Raw genomic sequence first — 16,097 nt, forward strand, 5'->3', positions numbered from 1 at the left:
CTGCCTTTAACTCTGATTTGCTGAGAAAGCAACTTCCCTCGGGGGAAGTCCACAACTGATTCAGTCCCAACTCACAGAGAATGTTTTTAACACTCCTCAACCACTCAATTTTCTGGTTCACATCCATATCCCGAATTTCAAGCACGCCCAATGCATAATTGACTAATTCGGGAGTCACCCATAGTCTCCAGTATAATACTAATCCATAACGAGCTACGTCCCTAATGGAGTGGCACCCCAAGTCCATATAAAGTGGAATAAGGGGAGTAGATTGCGGCAAACCAGTTAGAGATCGTACATATTTATTTTGTGCCACAACCAACGGGTCCAGATTTGCATGCGCCCATAACTGAGCCATACAAGATTGAGGCACTGAGATTTTGGAGTTATAGATCTGCAATACTGAAGCTATGGGTTTGGTGTAGGAGCGACTATGCTCCCTTAGCAACACACCCGAGAGTCGTCAATTATAAACACGGACAAAAATGAATTCAAATATCACAGAAATTATTTTATTATCACCAGAAATTCATAAAACTAAAAACCAAATTTAGACCAGTTAAAAAATGTGTATCAACAAATTCATACACAAGACAAACATAATGCTTAAAATATACTAGACAGGAAACAAGAGAAACATTAAAAAAAAAAAATCAAGGCTCGCTTAGTTCGATTGAATCAATTCTGTTGGAGTCTATCAGTACTCATTTGATTAGACTCAAATGGTCCTCAAATTTAACCATATAAAAGAGGATGTTGACGAGTTTCGGTGGACTTATTTATAAACCACCTCCTTCAGGATATTAATTATCATTGTCTCTCCTAATTTTGGCACAATGTCATATGCCTCGTTATGATGACGGGGTATGCTTTATGATGAATACATCTCGGCAAGAAGGAATAGCAATTTTCAATCCTTATTCATAATTAAAAGTAGTAGTATGTCTTCTCTAATACGGATCGTCTTAAAAGAATCGGAGACCATTTTACTTTTTGGGGGGACAATTCAGAAAATTCGTATAATTAGAGGATCTGCCTATCTTTCAAGTGCCATAGGGAAGCACTATTGGGGAAAGATCGAGGGAACCATTACCCCCAAAATAGGTTGGAGAACTATTTAGCATCCTACAGAAGTCAACCATAACTAGAGGATCACCATATCCTACCATTATCGGGAAAAGATTTTAACTCACAGCGATCCCACACCGAACCTATGTTGTGGTTCATCATCCACGATTAGTATTTAGAGAGGACATACTGCTTCCTCACTCTGTGCATGCTACATAAGATCTTCAAGCGGCTACCACTACATATAAGCTGTACTGTAACACAAGCCCTCATCACTAGCGGACTGGACTAAGGCAATGCCCTCTACATAGGAATCGATGCACACATTCTACAGAGACTTCAGACCATACAGAACGCCACAGCCAGACTCATCCTTGTTCTTCCCAGACGAACCCACATCACACCCCTGCCTCCCTGTACAGAAGAGATGCCAATTCAAGCTGCTGACCCACGCACACAAGGCTCTACACAACCAAGGACCTGCCTACTTTAACCACTGCCTGAACTTCCACCAACAGTCAAGAAGAATACGCTCCACCTCCAACTTGCCTATACTCCCCGCATCTATCAAATTCAGGGCTCGAAAATTCCACTCGACCGCTCGCATAGTCGAGCTAAATTTAACAAGGTAGAGCTGTTTTTAGGTCCTACTCGCCCTTTCTGGCGAGTAGGAAAACAAACCAACTTTTGTCCTCGGTCTTTGAAAACAGAACAAATGTGACAACATAAGATTGAAAGGCATTTTTATTGCTCACAAAGTTAATGAGCAATAAAGATGCCTTTAAATCTTGTTATCTTGTCACATTCGCTACACTTTCAGAGACGGAGGTCAAGTAAGTTGCAGTTAGGTCGAGAACATTTTTTAAGGTACTAGTCCTGCAGGACTAGTACCATTTTTGGGATTTTTCGAGCCCTGATAAAAGCAGCAGTGGAGGCTGCTCCATCTCCCACATTGCAGGAAAAACCTGGACAGCCTCCCCACGCACCTCTGGACCATGACTTCACCTCCGGAATTCTAAACGGCCCTCAAGTCCTGGCTGTTCGAATAAACCACCTGGACCTGCAACCGCCTGGATCTCCCATCAGGTGATTAGCCACGCTTTATAAATCCAGTGGTCGAAGTATATTAGGAAAAGTATGGGAACTGGGATGCTGTGCGCAACAGTGGTGAGCGAGCGTGGGGGTAGGGTCAAAGGAATGGCTAAATTAAATTATTCCCTAAGTTTTGTCCGTTCACCTTCAGGTAACTACATATAAAATAACGCACCACATATTAAGTTAAACAGTGGACATTGCACCATTGTACTTTAAAAACACAATTGAATCCTGGTTGGAGCAGAGGAGAATAGCGACTTGTGTATATTTAGTGCCAAGAGGTCTCAGTCTGACAGAGAGCAATGTGACTATACAATTCATTATTTTAAACTTGAATTACTCACAGTATAAAATAGGATACTACAAAAAGTGCAAATTAAAAAAAAAATGTGCTTCCAAAATATATATTTTGGAAATACCCAGGATGTACATAGTGCAAATGTTCACACACTTCACAGCTCAGTGGGCTCTGAGCAGTCTTTACCTTTGCAGACTGACCAGTTGCGCAAACTTGCATTTAGTTTCACGCAAGCAGGCACCCTGGCAAAACGACCTGTCTAGTTGTCTGCCTCTCCCTCAGTCTGCCTTTTATTGTAGCTGACGCATTTTGCTAACGGAATTAACCATCCCGGGCGGTTATCTTTTCACAACAAGTACGGGGAACTGTTTCCAGGAATTAGAAGAGTATGGGCATGTTGTTTCAAACGAGAAAAGGGCTTATCTGAAGTGAGTGGCATAGTAAAACATAGCCACAAATTGAAAGAGGTTAAACAAGAATGACAAGGAAGAAAATTGTAAAGCAGTACCTCAATCACAGTACAAGCAGCAAAAGGACAGTAGTCAAATGAAGCAATCAGTATGTGGCCCATGCTCTAGCCTAAAGAAGTGAAGCCAGCACCTGATGGCCAATTAAAAGGCAGCAGATAAGAGCAACAACGAAGGCAATGAATGTTAACCAATAGGTGGGCTGCAAGCCTCTTGTTGCATACAATAATATATTTTGCAAGCAAGAGAACACGAGTTGTCGCAGGCGAGACCTGAAAAGGAGGATCAGGGAAATCAAATAGTCACCTAGGCACACAAAAACATGCAGGGAAACTGGGTCATGTTTTCTAGTTGTGTATTTCATCCACTAGCTGGATATATTGTAATCCTGTTTTACATCAATGATGGACTGTCTCATTCTTGGCACTTGAGGTTAGAGTGTGTATGGCAGACAGAAGCCACATGAAAGCATGTTTCGAGGGTGCAAGAGGACATCGAGCAGAGTCTGGCTTGAACTTCAGCGGAACATACATACTTTATGATCCCCCGTTATAGCTTGAATGCCAGTTTTATATGAGCCTCCTCGTATGACTCCCTCTAAAAAACATCTAGCGGCGCCCCTGCAAGTCATCAGGCACTCGTTCAGTGAATCTCGTATAATAGAGCAAATGTAAAGTTCAGTTCCGACTATTAACTACGTATACTTGCACTTAGAAAATGCATATCTAATAACTGCTGGCCTAAAATAATGGCATGACCAAGTAAACAACCTACAGAGGAAAAGCGTTTGAAAGGGGCATGATGGCAATGGAGAACAGCAGCTAGACACCCACCGATGACGTCGATCGTTCATCCAGACCGAGTGCCTCCCTTGGAGGATGACTGGCAAATAACCGAGACAAAAGTTCATCTTGGAGTGACGTAGCAAATGTACCCACATGCCACGCAGGTTGCAAGAGTTAAAAGCGTAGGGCTTACACTTATTTGACGAGACTAAACGTCCGAAAACCACCTCTCTTAAAATGAAGAGCGAACGTTTAGACTCTCGCCTCTCTCTACAAGCTGCGATCCCAACTATCGGGCACTGTAGATGAAAAGTATCAGAAGGACCGCAACAGCTATTAAAGCCCGACTGAGGAGGATTAAGTAGGCCTGCTCCACACACATGCCGAGGATCACAGTCCGAGAGCACGACCCGCTTCGCTGGTGAGCAGGCAGTTTGCAAAGAAAGGTTGGGAAACCCGCACAAGCCATTTTGGAGACTCCATGCTGAGACAGCGAAGCGTTTATCGATCCCATCCGAACACCAGGAGTTACTAATTAACGTGCACCTCTTTTGGAGCAGAAACTGGCAACAGGCAAACTACCGCTCAGACGCCAGGGAGCTTCAGGCTTTGCCTTTATTACAAACGTGAAGAAATGTCGGTTTCCGAAGTAAGAACTAACAATAGATATGGCATTGCCATTGACTGGAAGCCATCTAGCTGTACCAACAAGAACAATGTCCTCTCGATAGTTGTAGAATAACTGCTCAAATAGCTCCAAATTCTGCGTGAACCAGGTAAACAATGTATGACTAACACACTCGGTTCTTACGTTCACCTGCCTCAAAAGATGACGAGCTTCGTTAAGTGCAGAAGATATAGAATCTTAATTTATAAGGCATATAAAGAAGTAATTTAATTAATATAATAATAATATGGTCAGAAAACACAAAAGCCGTACCAAGTGCGACAAAATACAGACTTCAGAAGTACAGAGTACAATTTTATTACACAACACGAGCAAGTCACCGTCACTGACAGCAACTCGCAAATGGGTGAGCAGTACAGAATGTACAATGGCCAGCAGTCCTGGGTGTAGCTTTATCATACAGCACACAAGGTTCAACAAAAGAACTATATTACAGAGTACAGAGGACGCTTTAGCATAAGTTAAACAGTGCCACTTTATTAGAAAGCAGAGGCTTGTGGAATAGAGTGCTCTACAGCTCTATTAAAGGCGCAGAGACCAGCCATTCAGTGTGCAGATTCATCACAGGCCTGAGCTGGCATCAAATCCACCTGATGAGCAAACCCCTCTGTTCTAGATGGACGGCAGGATCACAACACAAACGTCTGAAGTGGTTCAGTTCGGAGTTAAGTTCTTTATTTCGTGTTAGGCTTCTAGATGCAACCACAGCCTGACCGATCCCGTTAGAGCTCATTGACACCAACATTTCATGCTTCTGCACATTCTCACAAGCATCAATACTCCCCAGCATGCCATTGCGCACACAATCACTACATCATCCCGTTTCCTTACAGACAGCCACAGCCACCACCACCAAATCCATTATATAAAGTAACCCCATAGATCAATGCCAGTCCAGAAGGTAGAATGACACCATCAATTGTACAGCTACGACCCTTTCGCAACGAGTCATTCAAATCTTGTTTTTTTTCCAGTGCCATTGTTTTCGAAAATAAGCAAGCCCTTTGTTAGTGGGCGGCTCCGGTGAATGCCTTTGCTCCACTTCTGCTGCCGGCTCTTGTCTGGAGCACTTGACAACCGTACACACAAACTTTTCTCACACTAATCAATAGGGGAACTAATGGGAAGTGTCAGCCATTTAGGAGAACGGAAAAATAAACGTTGAGCATGGTTTCAATTCAAATGGAACCACGCGCAGGTGGTATTTACAAGACTACTAAACCGTAACAAGCTTATAAACCCCACCGAGAGAAGCTTGCAATGATTTATATGAAATAAAAGTGTCAAGCGCCGATGAACTTGTGCCTCGTTGGTTAATAATAACTTTGATTCATCCATTGATCAATTAAATCTACTAGCTTTTAGTCAAAATCAACATCATCCACTTTAAAGACCACATTCAATAGTTCTTCTCATCTCGCACAGACAAAGTAAAATGCCTTCCGATTGTCATGCATGCGATCAGACAGAAAATACACTTGTCTCATGCAAGCCAATGTAATTCCAAAATCAAAGCATCAAAGGCTAGGAGTTACCTGTACTAGTTTACTTGAGTTGCACAAACCCGCTTCCAATTTTACAAATAAGTGTACGGACATAGAAAAGCAGCCAAATCACCAAGGACGCACAACGAAGTCAAGTGTGAAAAAGGGGCTTCTTTTGCAACCAACCACCCTCTATCCCGGTCCTGCGAAGTATAGCCACTAGGAGCCCAAAATGTAGAGCACTAGTTCCCAAACAGGCGTGTCAAGAGCATAAAACCGTGCCTATTAATACCAGAGTACTGCCATAGCTCTCAACCTGTCAGTGCAGCCGTCGGCCCTCACACTGAAATGCCACTCTAGCAACCGGATCTAAAAGTGAAACGGCTCGCTGTTTGTCTTATAAAAAAAAAAGTTCGCTTAACAATTACATTTATTAGGTGCAAAGGAGGCATACAGTATGTAGACTCCGGTATATAAACACGCATTATTTGTCGAGTTCTGTGGTGCTTTGACTTAATTTCCTAAAAAATAGCCGAATATGTAATATTGGGAAGTGTACCGCCTTCAACTTTACAAAGCTCGAATGTCACGCAACGGGCATTGAAAAATCGCGCTCGCTTAAACTTTTGCCTGGAAAAAAAACACTCCGACTGGAACAGGAAAATTCGGGGTTTTTTTTTGCTTACACGTAAAGACCACGTGACTGCTATGATTTTCACCACTGGTCACATACACAAACTTGTCAACATGCAAGTAAACACTGGTGCAGCCCTTGCAGGATTGTACATCACAGCAAGAAAGGACCAACCTAAACAGATAAAATATAAAGCGCCCACAAATCACTCCTGCCCCATCTCTTCAGACGTTGATGAAACTATGTCCTTTATATTAAACAACTAAGCATTCTGCCTGAATGCAAAGAGGTGCAGTGTTACTTATAGAAATGCATATCTTAAGAGAGAGGCCCCTGTTGACACACTGCTATTGCATCAAATACTACTAAAAAATACTTCATGCACGTTATGGACCCATTTTCCCGCTGCATGACACAAAAGCATGCACATATTACAACTTAGAAACATAAAAGTAAACCCCTCCCCCCCCGAAGAAGCAGGGGGGTTCCAGACCGCTCAACATTCATAAATAATGACACTTTCCAGGGAAATACACTGGAACGGAGAGATATTTTGAAGACAGCAGGCCGCTTATGAATAAAAATGGGAATGGGTTGTCTAAATGAGAGTCTGGGTCACATAGAAGAGGTTGACAGGACCGTCTCTTCCATTCCGTGTTCCAAGCAGTCCTCTTCCCGTTCCGCCACAGGGCCTCAGCCCTTGCTCCCACACCCCCTGGCCACCATCACGCCCACTCACCTGCAGCAGGCAGGCCGCTCTGTCCCAGCTGACAGTTGTGGTTTTGAGAGGAAACAGGCTCCTGGAGGCTTTCTGGAGGGGGCGGCTCTCGCCACAGGGAAGGGGTCGGCGAGGGGGGGGCGCGGCCTCCTCCTCGGTATCGCGCCGCCCTTAGGCCCGGGGCTGTTAAATGGAGGGCCGCTACCCGGAAGGGCACGCTCTCCCTCCGCCCTGCGGTCCGTCCGCTGCTGGGCGCCCCGAGTTCCCCGCCGCTATCACTCTGTGTGACACTCCTCCTCAGCTCCGCGGTTGCTGTCTCCTCCTGCTCTCCTCCTCCCTTCTGTTTTCGTGTTTGTACAAGATGGCCGCCCTCGCCCGTCTCGTCACGTGACTTAGTGCGATAGGGGAGGGGTGCGAGGAGGAAGAGGTGTACGGCGAGCAAAAAGAGCGTGAAGGCGCTCGAAACGTCAAGAGGCGCATGCGCAAAAGTGTTGCGTCGCGACAGTAGCACTGGTGAGTCAGGCAAAACGTCCTAGCTTTCGGTTCAATTATTTGAAAGGAGTGCGGGGGACAACGTTTCAGAAAGGGGGCGGGGCGCGAAGGCGTGACGCGTTTACTTGCTTTCTGTCGCTAGTGGGCTCGTGGCTGAGACGTTATGGCTAATGACGTAGCTGGAATTGGACGAACCATATCTCAGTTAAAACAGAAGAAAGACAAGCGGCGTTGTATTTGTGTAATCCGCAGCGCGCCAGACTAAACTGACTCCGCACAGGTCTGGGCTTTTAGTAATAAAAGGCGAGAGGTTCTATTGCTGTGGTTTTACGTGAGTAGGCGAACGCGAGATTTAGTCTAGTGACACTGGAAGCAGGTACGTTTCAGTCAGCAGTTTATTTACATGATAGTCCAGCACCCCGCGACCTGCTCGCCTCAAAGTCCCAGTGTTAAAAGTACATTTCTCTAATGATAGATGAGTCACCAGGAAAATAAAGTGTTGAATGAAGGTTTATTAGATTACAGGCTCCAGGAGAACCATCCTCTTCTAGCCAGTCTTCAGTCACAAGTCAAACCATAGCATTCCCCCAGAGTTAAAAATTTGCTAACATTCGTGCCAAGAATTTTCAATTCTATTAAGGACAGGAGGCGAGGATTATGCTTTTCTCTATTTCTTTACTGAAAAGACAGCAGCCAATCAACACAGTAAAGAAACAAGCATTGGAAATGCAATAGGTCTCGCATTAGAAAAGTTGGAGCTATTGATTTTGTAAATGGCACATTTTTTTATGTGTTGGTCTTGAAAATAGCAAAATTAATAGCTTTGTCATTTACAATGCCAATACTTTTAACTTTTTCAAATGTGACACCTGTAGCATTTGTAATGCAACATGTTTTGTATGTACGTGATGTACAGGAGGAAAAACTCAAGCAACCCCAGGTGGGTGACTAGGAACCAACTGGCTACAAAAAGCCTGAAAGAGCACATGGCAGAGGTACACATGACTGGATAAAAAAATCAGAGACTTGCAGTTTAGCAGCCTCGAGTTTCAAGTCTAATGAACGCGTGGCGTTCAGCTCTGTGCTCATGTACAACCCTTTTATTTAAAAGCCATCTCAGCAATGTGTGAAATATTCACAATTATAAACACATTTGAGACTTAATAAAATATTGGTCAAATACCTTGTTAAATGTTTTTTTTGTTGTACTTTATAGTTGCCTGGCTATATACATATATACAAGCATGTACTCCGTTCGGTAGGCATGGCTGTGGAGAGGTCAGTAGTACGTCAGGCATCGGCACACTAGGGATTAAGGCTGTACCCCAACAGTACCAACGCCTATGCTCCATCTATGCACTTTAGCACTCTAGGCCCAGTTTGGCCCGGTGCAGTCAAAAGCAGCTTTTTACTTAGCTGGCCGAGTGCAACTATCCTCTTGTATATATCCCTGTCAGCACCTAGTGACGTCACTGTTTCATGGCCCGTTCTGCCTTTATAAATCAAGTACAGTGACTGTCCACATACACTGCACAGCTCTAGAATCCCTATCTGTAATGTATCCTCCCTTATTTAGTATTTTTTGAAAGTTGTGTGTGTGCATGACCCAAGGGAATCGCAGCGCTATACAGTACACAGAAGGTGACAATCATTACAAATGGTGATTAAGGAGAAGGTATGGGGTGGCAACAGTTTCAAGTTACAGAAGTCGTTTATCCAGAGCTGCTGACTTTGAAGCTGGGGAACCAGGTTCCAGCCTCGATGTCGGCTCAGCATCTGGCGATTCTGGGCAAATCCCAATCTCCCAATGCCTACCAAAATGAATGTGTCCTTGGGTAACATACTGGTGCTCATGTAAAGTGTTCCAATACCTTCGAGTTCGAGCTATATAAATCTGACAACAAATGAAATACAAGGGGGTAAGGCAGCAGATTAATCACCAGGAGGGGCATCCCAATGCTCTTCATACAATAAACATACAATCGGTTTGCACTTTAAATATTTTTTGTGCCATTTTTGTGTTAAAATTGTTAATATATTGGCTGGTGTTGGAAGTCATAAGGGTGTGCAGTGGGTTGCTCTGTGGGAAAATATGTCTGGAAGATGTATGCACGCTGTGAAGCTGTAGTAGCGAGGGCAAGTTTGAGATGGAAGTGTGTTCCTTGTATCCCTACCAGGACTATGAAACCGCCTGCAGCCTGGACATGCCCTTCCACAAAGCTGGAAAGGAAAATAAAGCTCTTGGCAGACTGCGTGGGGACCGAGGAACTTCAGCAGAACAGAGACTGTAAAGAAGTGACCAAGCTCTGGAAGGTTTGAGGGCAGGACTGGGCGGCATGGAAAACTAAAACATGCGCAGATGTCCAGCAGCTCAATAGGAGTGGTGGGGGCGGGCACAGAGAGACAAGGGGGGAGTGGTGCAGGGGACACAAGGAGGCACTGCAGCTTCCGCTCTGCACGCTCCCACAAGCAAAACGAGCCAAGACGGAGGGCATTGCTGTGGGGAGGGGGGAGAAGAAATGCAACACGGCAGGCAGGGGAGGGGGCGGAGCGGGGGTGTGGGAGGAGTGCGGCTGAGGGAACAGAAGGAAAATAAAGCTCTTGGCAGACTGCTTGGGGTCCGAGGAACTTCAGCAGAACAGAGACTGTAAAGAAGTGACCAAGCTCTGGAAGGTTTGAGGGCAGGACCAGGCGGCATGGAAAACTAAAACATGCGCAGATGTCGGTCAGATTGGGGAATTAAAACTAGTTAAAACGGTGAGCCTCTGTTATCAAAGTAAATGCGCACATGGTGTACTGCAAATGAAAACAAGCAGCTCAATAGGAGTGGTGGGGGCGGGCACAGAGAGACAAGGGGGGAGTGGTGCAGGGGACACAAGGAGGCACTGCAGCTTCCGCCCTGCACGCTCCCAAAATAAATAAAACAAGAAGGAGGGCATTGCTGTGGGGAGGGGGGAGGAGAAATGCGACACGGCGGGCAGGGGAGAGGGTGTTAAGCATCAGGGGCCTTTGAAGTGAAGCTAAGCTTCACTTCAAAGGTGTGGGAGGAATGCGGCTGAGGGAACAGACGGCGATTTGGTGATGTGCACGCGCATTGACCTAAAAGCCACGGGCACAGCACCAAATCGCCAAGTTGGGTAAAGTCTGTTTAAGACGCTATAGTCTCGCTCTGCTTGAGAGGCGAGACCTAAAAAGGAACTACAATACCCATGAATCTGGGCAACCATAGAGTACACCACACTATAAAACGGGTCATAGAGGTTAGAACTTCCTCTTTCTTTGTCCATAACAGTCAATAAGGTAAAGTCAATTGAAAAACCAGAGGATTCAGGCATGAGGAAAAGGTCATCAACAGGCCGAAGTGAAGAGGCAAGATCCGAAGTCCTCTGGAACAACCATAGACCAGCAATTGGAGAACGCGGAGCCAAGCTTCATTTAAGATCTGAGCCTGAAAAGAGGAAAAAGAGACATAATATCCATACCCTCAATGGAGGAACAGACAAAAACCATAATAGGACGGGAACATTGCATAGAACAATCAGAAACATGGCATATCGTAACTGCATAGAAGCAAATGCAATGAACAGTTAGAAAACAAGGGTGGGATAATCCTCGCCTCCTGTCCTTAATAGAATTGAAAATTCTTGGCACGAATGTTAGCAAATTTTTAATTCTATGGCAGGACGGAGGCTCCGATTATGCTTGTTCAAAGCTTAGCCACCACCACTGAAGCAACATCCACAATAGGTTTAAAATAGAAAGTCTTAAACACAGATTCAGAAGACCAATCAGCGGCCTTCATGATATCATGAAGACTAACACCCATGGAAAAAGCTTTGCAAGCCATAGCCCCTCGTGTCGAATGGGCACCAAAGAGGGAAACATCAATACCAGCTTCCAACATGAGCCAGCGCAACCAACGTGCTAGCGTAGCAAGAGTGACAGGCTTGAAAGGTTTCTGCAGAGCAATCAACAATTGAACCTGTAAATTGTGTCGAAAAGGTGCATTGCTTACCTCGTAATCCTTGATTCATTGAACCACACAGAGTTTCGTATTGTGGGGAAAAGAAGGATAGGTGACGGAAGAAGTGTTGCATTTAGTCCGTTTAGAAATAACAAAAGTGACGCCTTCTGGGGAGAAAGTGCGACCTGCAAGGTCCAAAGCCCTCACATCTGAAACCCGTTTGCAGGAAATCAAACACAATAACATGGTCAGTTTTGCTGAAAGTTGTTTGCGGGACAATAAAGAATTGGAAGGCCAGGAATCCAAGAAGCGCAAAACAACCGACACATCCCATAAGGCAACGTACTTAGGACGAGGTTTTACCATCCGAATGCCTCTCAGCAGTTTGGAAATCAAGGGATGTTCCTCAACGGGTTTGCCATCAATGGATACATGACCTGCGGAGATAGCAGAACGAAAATTGTTAACAGTCCTATAAGCTAGCCCTGACAAGGCCATGGAAGCCAGGAAATTGAGAATCAGAGCGAGATCCGCTGAAGCGGGATCCACCAACCGTTGTGAGCACCAACCACACCATCGTTTCCAAGCTGACGCATAACGTTTGTATGTGTTGGGAGCCCAAGCTTCACCGATAAATCAGGCAGCGTCTCCAGATAGACCTGGGACTTTCCAGCGTCCCCCGAAATCCTCCACGTCACCAGCCGGAGTTGACCCGACAGAACCAGAGGGTGTGGGGCGCGAAGAGAATCCAGCAACAGGTTCCATTTGTGGGGAAGAAGGAGCGGCGTCGAGAAGCTCATCTCCAGAAGAACTGGAAACCAAGCCTTAGCCCTCCAAAGAGGAGTAATCAGAATGTGCTCCGAGAGAAACTGCCTCGCGCGGGCCAGAACCCGGGGAATCATCATGAACGGTAGAAATGCATAACAGAGGAGAGGAGGCCAAGATTGGAGAAACGCATCCACGGCCAGGGCCTCCGGATCCGGATGCCAACTGTAAAACTGGGGAATTTGTGCGTTGAGGCAAGAGGCAAACAAGTCGAGATGACAACGCCCCCAAATCCGGGACAACATCGAAAAACTCGAGGATGAAGCCTCCAATCTATGTAATCCCTCAGATGGCGAGAGTTCCAATCTGCATTTCAATTGTCGCTACCCGGCAGATACTCTGCAATACCAATGATCTGACGTTGCAGACAAAGATGCCAGAAATCTTTCGCAAGCTCCGCCAGAAGCTTGGACCTGGTACCCCCTAGTTTGTTGACATACCTCACCGCTGAGATATTGTCCATTCGGAGGAAGATGCAACAATTCGTCTGTTAAGGAGACAGACAGCGAATTGCAAAGGAGCCCGCCAGAAGCTCCAAGCAATTGATGTGAAGAGACAACTCCTCCTGGGACCAACGGCCCCCCGTTGTCACCGGACCACACCGGGCTCCCCAACCCCAAAGGCTGGCGTCGGATTCGATCACCACATCCGGCGTCTTCCAGAACAGCGCACGGCCGTTCCAAGCCTCCATGTGGTTCAACAACCACAACATCTCCGCACGGCCATCCTTCGTCAGAGGGACGTGATCCGAATACCGAAGACCTTCTGCAGGTATTTGATTTTGAGACGCTGAAGCGCCCGGTAATGCAACGGGCCCGGAAAGACCGCTTGAATCGAAGAGGACAGGAGACCTACTATCTGAGCCACCGATCTCAGCGAGACAGTCTGCTGAGACAAGACCAACTTCAAGTCCCTCTTGATGGACCTGATATTCTGACCGGGCAAGAGGAGCTGACAGGAGACTGAGTCTATCCGAAACCCAAGGAAGTCCATCGACTGAGAGGGAACGAAGTCGGACTTCTGAGGGTTCACAAGAAAACCCAGAGATTGTAATAGATCTATGGACCAATGTAAATGAGTCGGCAAAAGAAGAGGGCATTGCGCCAGGATGAGAATATCGTCAAGATAAACTATCAGGCGAACCCCGCGGGAGCGTAACGACTCCATCACAGGACGAAGCAGCTTTGTGAAGCACCATGGAGCTGATGAGAGGCCGAATGGAAGCACCACATACTCATACCATGTCCCGAGCCACTGAAACTGAAGGAAGCGCCGACGAGGGCCGAAAATCGGCACCAACAGATAGGCATCCTTCAGATCCAGTCGGACCATCCAGTCGCCTTCTTGAAGGAGGTCCCTCAGAAGATGGATGCCCTCCATCTTGAAATGGTGGTAAACCACTCCGCCGTTGAACTCTCTTAGATTGAGGACCAAACGTGCACCGCCTCCCCTTGTCTGCACCAGAAAAACTTTGCTGACGAACCCCTGTCGACGAAGGCTCGTATGAACGATGGCCCCTTTGGCCAGAAGAGAAGCGACCTCTGCGGAAATGAGTTCCTGATCTTGTAGGGAAAAAACAAGAGGAAGAGGCAGATGATGTTGGTGAAGGCGACTGTAAAATTCTATTTTGTAACCCTGCACCGTCTCCAACACCCAGGCATCGTTTGAGATCAATTGCCAATTGGGAGAAAAAACTGCAATCTGCCCCCCAGAACCACTTCTGAAGCGAGAATCAAGCTCACCTGAGGTGGAGGAATCCTGACGTCCTCCTTGATTACCATTGTAACTGCCTTTCTTGTATTGTCCTCTTCCTTTTCGAGAGGGATAGAAATTGGACTTGCAGGTGTGGTAATCCTGGCCACCACCCCTTTGGGACTTGAAACCATGCTGAGATGGTTGATCGGAGCCACGGGCGAACGAGCGTCCCCCTCGTCCGGCCTTTGCAAAAACTGGGCGAAAAGCCCGACATAGGTTAGACTGGGCCTTGTCCAGCCCACTAAAGGTGGCTACAAATTTGGTGAGGTCCTTTAGGAAGGGTGAGCCAAACAACAAACCCTGGGCCAGAGGCCCAGACTCAGAGGAAGCTAAGTCCGTGAGTTTGGGATCCAATTTTAGCAAAATCAAGCGCCTCCGCTCACTGGAAAGAGCACAGTTGGCATTCCCTAAAATGCAAATGGCCCTCTGCGACCAACCTACCAATTCATCTGGGTCAATGAGTGCGCCTGACGCCTTAGCCCGAAAGCCCAAGTCAAGAATTTTAGTCAGGGGCCCAAGGAGGTCCAACATCTTGTCCAGACAGGACCGCCAGGACCTGTCCAAACCCTTCTTGGGGTCCTTAGCGTACTTCTTCATGTAAGTGACCATGGTAGGGTCCACTTCCGGAGTCTCAGCAAGTTTATCAGCGAGGTCCGCACGCGGACATTCTGAGCACAAACGGGCCCGCACATCCATTTCAAAGGGTTGGCGGATATGGCATGGAATATACTCCGAAAAAAGGAAAAGTGGGGGTTCCACTTTTGGTGGAGGTGTGCACACTTGTAATTCAGACCTTCTGGTCTATGTCAATTCATTCGATTAAATGATACATTCAGATGCAAGTTCGTTTCCCAAGAATAGTTAAATATTTTATTTCATATTTACACTCGATCTTCAAACATACAAGTTTGTTTTTTGCAAATCCATATCTCTTTTAGTCTTCCACATATACCCAATGCATTTCGGGTAAAGGGTTACCCTTCTTCAGGGGTCTGTGTATGGAAAAAACAAGGATGCTGTGAGCCAACCTCATAATGCATTAACTGACATCACATAAACATTAATTGAAACGTTAATTTTTATATCTGACTATCAGTAGCAAATCAATAGCTCACGGAATTTAATCATTCATCAAGAAACATGTAATGTTCATAGACATTACCCTGTGATCATTCCTCATTAAGGCCGGCAACCGATAAGACCAACGGAACTTCATTTACTAAAATTGCTCTGCATCACCATATGCTTGTGTAACCGCGGGGCCAGGAATGGGCAAGAGACGTGTCTTGGTTTTACACAGCTTTATTTTCTCAAGCAATATATCGGTACAGGTCTTTCTCGCTGCTCCTCTTCTAGGCGATCTACTGCGTTCCTGCCGGGTTTTCCGGAGTACTCCCTCCTCCCTTCTTCGGACGGGGCTCCGTTATGTCCCACGCTCCACCGACACCGGGGAAAACAGAAGAGGCACGTATCAATATATCAGCTTGTTGCTTATCAGTAATCAGGGTAGGGGGAGTGAGGGAAACCGCAAGTGCAAGAACAGGCAGGTCGTGAGGGGGGGGGTTTTGTGCAGGATTCCCTGGGGCGATAAGGGTTTTGTTTAACTAGGTCAGGCGTCTGCCTTTCTTTTTCAACCAGCCCATAAAACGATTACGCACCTCTGATAGCCGCACCCCTCCTGGTGTGCGGCGGGGCGGCTCGTGGTGTTGCCCTCCTGGCTTCTCCGACTCTTCGGCTTTCCTCCCGTGCTCTCTTCCCGACTGCTCCTCCGTCCTAGCTGGTTCTCGGGGGATAGGTGCCTCACTCGGTTCCCTTGTCTCCTGC

General features: G+C 46.3%; 1 protein-coding gene across 2 annotated transcripts in view; it reads right to left on the reverse strand.

Annotated features, from left to right (window-relative positions):
- Window positions 1-7,619, reverse strand: part of GIGYF1 (GRB10 interacting GYF protein 1) — a 1,483,862-nt gene extending 1,476,243 nt beyond the window's left edge. For both annotated transcript variants that reach the window (XM_086946110.1, XM_086946109.1), the window contains exon 1: window positions 7,259-7,619. The gene's annotated coding sequence lies outside the window, so the exon portion shown is untranslated. The remainder of the gene's footprint in view (window positions 1-7,258) is intronic.
- Window positions 7,620-16,097: the final 8,478 nt, after the last annotated feature.

The sequence above is a fragment of the Lissotriton vulgaris genome, chromosome 12, assembly GCF_964263255.1.
Source record: "Lissotriton vulgaris chromosome 12, aLisVul1.2, whole genome shotgun sequence".
In the NCBI taxonomy this organism is placed as follows: domain Eukaryota; kingdom Metazoa; phylum Chordata; class Amphibia; order Caudata; family Salamandridae; genus Lissotriton; species Lissotriton vulgaris.